Source organism: Psittacula echo (genome assembly GCF_963264785.1).
Source record: "Psittacula echo genome assembly, chromosome: 3".
NCBI lineage: Eukaryota > Metazoa > Chordata > Aves > Psittaciformes > Psittacidae > Psittacula > Psittacula echo.
In genome coordinates, this window is record NC_137736.1 from 98,703,424 (window position 1) to 98,707,854 (window position 4,431).

Here is a 4,431-nt window from a genome sequence, read left to right on the forward strand (position 1 = left end):
TGAGTACTGTACACACAGGCACATTTCTGCATATTGCATATGGCAATTTCCTACCAAAATACAGACCCAGCCAGGCAAGCTGCTGTGGACCCTGGGGTTCCATGTGGGTGCAGGAGACAGTCATGCAAAGCAGTTTGCTAGATTATGGCATAATTCATTGCTGTGGTGCCACATAAGCACTCTAAATGGGCTTTCAGCAGGGATGTCTGAGGTGCCAGGAGGCATAAGCCAAGTTGAAATAGATTTGTCAAGCTTATTTCATGCTTTGTTGTAGTAGCTACAGTTTAGACAGATTGTGAAAATTACATTATTTTTTTAAGATTTAGATTACTATACTGCCTAGACACTAATAAAAATTGGGGATTCTGCTGTAATGGTTGGGTCCCAAAATATGCAAGAACACCAACAGTCTGCAATCTGAACCATCTGCAAGCTAAAGAATGACAAAGATTTATGTAGCATTTGGTTTGCCAACTTCAGCTGGCTCTGGGTTATTAAGAAGAATATAGAGGCTGATAAACAGATTCATATGCCTTTTGATATGTTTTCTTTCCTATCCTGTTTACAATAGTAGGCGCCATCCTTTCCCTTCTGCTCTAGCCATCAGGAATTTATGTTGTTCTTTTTGAGTTGTTACAAGAAAGGTAGATTTGGAGGTGGTGGGAAGTTTAACTCAGGACAAAGTTAAAAAAATGCTGCCATGGCCATTTCCCCCCCCCCATCTAACCAAAACAGCAATCTGGATTTCATTTCCCAGATCAACACATCAAGCAATGGGGAAAAGAAAAATCCTTTTGCTGATAAAGTGGCACTCCCAGCACAGGGTTTTGTCACTGGAATTGTACAAGTAAAGCTAGGAGTCTTACATGTATATTAACATATCTAAGATTAAGTCTACTCTCAGGACAATTCCTTGTGAATTAATTCAGGGATCGCACAAAAGGAACAGCACAACAGCAAGGGGGGTTTGGGTCATTTGGGTAAGAATCTAGTAGATGAGACTTCTCCAGGTGGAGCTGTGGGGGCTGTGCAGAGGAGAAGTGGGGTGGAAGGCAGAACAGGGCAGAGGGGAAGAGCCAGCCATGGTGTGAAAAGCCTTCAAATGATGTAAATGGATTTCAACTTCTAGATAAGAAGGAAAGCTGAAGAAATGTCTGTCACAGAAACAATTTTTGCTTATCTCCTCCCCAGATATATTTTTTTATATATATATATATATATATATAGACATGAAACTGGGAAGAGGGGTTGAAGGAAAAGCAAGACACACCATAGCAAAATGTCATGCAGTTAACAAGAAATGAGGAGTAGAAGAAACAATTAAAAAATACTGTGACACCATATGGAACTTAGCACGTTCAGTTGCATTTAAAAGCTTTCTAAAAGAAACTTTAAGAACAACTACATCCTCCTCACCTCAAAATAGTGTCCTTGTTGGAAGACAATATAATTACTTACCTACCCCTTGCCCCCTGCAGTTTTACATGTTTGAATCCACAAATTGTCTAGTACAGGCATTAGAAACTTATGATCCCAGTGTAAGAGACAGCACGTAGGCTGGTTTTGAATTGTAGATGGGCAAGCAGAGGTATGTCTGGGAGCATTGTGGCATTTTAAGAGAGACATGAGAAACAGAAAGTGATGAAATGCAATAGCCATTTTCCATTCAGGGTAAACAAGGAATCAATGAGATGCCCCCTTTTTAGTGTCAGCTGAAACAATGGAAAACCTCTGCCCAAGGACACAAAACACACAGATCTAAACAGCGTAGGTCATCTGCTCCTGGGAGGGGTCCAAGACCAACGGGGCAGGAGACTGGAGGAGATGAAGCCTTGTCCATGAAAGAAAAGGGGCAGAAACATGAGAGAGAATGAGAAGTCATACGGATATAAACTGAGATGCACCTACATGCCTGAGAAAAACTGGTTTTGAGAGATGTGGGGGGCTGTTTTAACAGTTGCATCTAGGTCTTTCTCCGCACTTCACCCCTCCTCCCCATTCTTGGCCTTGCAGGACCACTGTTCACACTGGTGCTGGTCCTTGTATCTCTCTAAACTCACACAACTCATCAACCCAGCAGAAAACTAACCCAGAAAAACTTAGATATGCACTGGTCATACATGTAGTACAGTACCCCACTGTGTGGGATTGCTGGTGGAAGGAGGAGAGTACAAAGAGTGAGATGAGGGTGAAGATGAAGGGCAAGAGGAGGAAGAAGATAAGGCAAGATTCCCTTTCAAAGGAACAGAGCCATCCAATCGGCGAGCTGCCTGTGAAACCACAGCTTGAAAGTAAGCACATAGAAGCAAAGTGCAGTCTAGAAGTAAGCTGAGATGTTCTCTTGATGCTTTATTCTTATTCTGTTCTCTAATAGAAAGAACCCCAGATATCCTAAATTCTAGCTAACCGAAAGGTCAGGAGTGGCAACCCCATAAGGGTCCTGTTCTACTCCAGCTGTGATAAGCCACCATGACTTGTAAACATGATTCAAGAAGCAGACAGAGTATATTTGATCTGGACAGCTAAGAGCGTACACTGCCTAGGTAAAGAGTTACATATACTTTGACATAGCTAATAAAATGCCATGCCTCAGCCTTGACTGTCTTTTGCACACCCATCCTTCTGTGAGGAATATCTGAAGATGTCATTAAGGACAACAGAGCAAAGCAAGCCTCTGAACTGCAGCCTGTGTATGCTAAATAGTGCCCTGAACACACCATACGCCTGCACACATTCCTATTGAAATGGGAGCAGAGGTGTCACCTGGGGCTTATCTCAAACTAGGAGTGGGACAACAAAGTCCAACTTATAAAAAAATGTTAAAATCCATGCCAGTATCCAGGACAATTATAGTTTATGATAGCCTTATTAATGCACTTTGTGGTTTTCATGTAGAATGCTCAAATACTTTTTTTGAAAGTTCCTACTAAAGCAAAACCTCCAGGATCACACCAAATATAGTCAGAAATTGCCTACAGAAATCTCTGTATCCTTTCTTGGCACCCATGAATTTTTATACTTGAGTGAAATACCTCCAAATGATTCAGTTAACCTCTGTTGAATTTTAAGGTAGTTAAAACTGAATTCTTGGAATACCTGGGGCAATTTGCAGTCTTGGGTACAAGCTATACCATCAACTGTTTTATCTTGAGATCACATAAAATTATCATGGTTTGCTTTGTGGATTTTATATCTTTATGACACACACAAAAAAATCCTTAAATTACCCATAGATCGTCAGGTAAAAATACTTTATGACGATAGCATGAACCAGGTTAACTTAGCTTTTTCTGTCAACCATTTTAGGTCAACAATTTCAAAGGACACAGATGACCAGGCACATAGCGTAAGGACAATGCAGTTGTGGTGCCATGTCATGCCCTAGTGAGAAAGACCAGGTTTTGCCCAAGTCAGAAGCAGAGCCCTCGCTGAGCTCAAGGGCTGCCATTTGCTTGCCAGGTATCTTACTAAGAGCAACATAAACACTACTCGGCCAAGCTCATGCCATGTGAGTCACCAAAACGAAATCCTACTCAGAGCAGGCTATAACCATATGGATATTAGAACAAAAATCTTCCCTGTGAGGGTGGTGAGGCACTGGCACAGGTTGCCCAGAGAAGCTGGGGCTGCCCCAGCCCTGGAAGTCTTTAAGGCGAGGCTGAACGTGGCTTTGAGCAACCTGGTTCAGTGGAAGGTGTCCCCGCCGGTGGCAGAGGGTTGCACTGCATGATCTTTAAGGTCGCTTCCAACCATAGCCAGTCTGTGATTCTATTACTCTATTCTATGACTTTATTCTGTGACTTTACATTCATGCTGCTGATACAGCATTTTTGGGATTATCTTTCCAACCATAATACCCATAAATTCAAACAAAAGTCAAATTACAGTGGCAATCTGAGAAACGCAAACAGGGCACTGGGTGAACCAAACCGCTTGTGCCACCCATGTTCTCCCCTATGTGAGGTTGCAACCCTACAGCCTGGCCAACAGCGTGCCAGGGCCCACCAGGCAGCCGCCGGGTCAGGATCGAGGCGCGGGCTTGCCTCGAAGGCCATGCAGCGAGTGAGGGCCGGGGCTGGGGATACGGGCCCCCGGGGCTCTCCGCCGAGGCCGCCGCAGGCGATGCCGCCCGGGGGCACTGCAGGGCACTGGCAGAGGTGCACCCTGCAGGTGCCTGGCAGCGCCCCCGGTCGCCATTGCCCTGCCAAGCGGGGAGCTGCAGCGGAGATCGACCCAGCGCCGCGCCCCTCATCTCACCACACCGTGGCGGGCTGGGCCCCGCGGGCAGAGGGCGAGGCTCCACCGCCCCCAGCTCCCCCCTTGCCGCCCGCCCTGTCAGGCACCGCCTCCTCCTCGGCTCTCCTCCTCCTCCGCTGCCTGACAAGGGGACGGGGGCGGTAGCCGCGGTGAGGCGGCAGCGGGGGGGTGGCA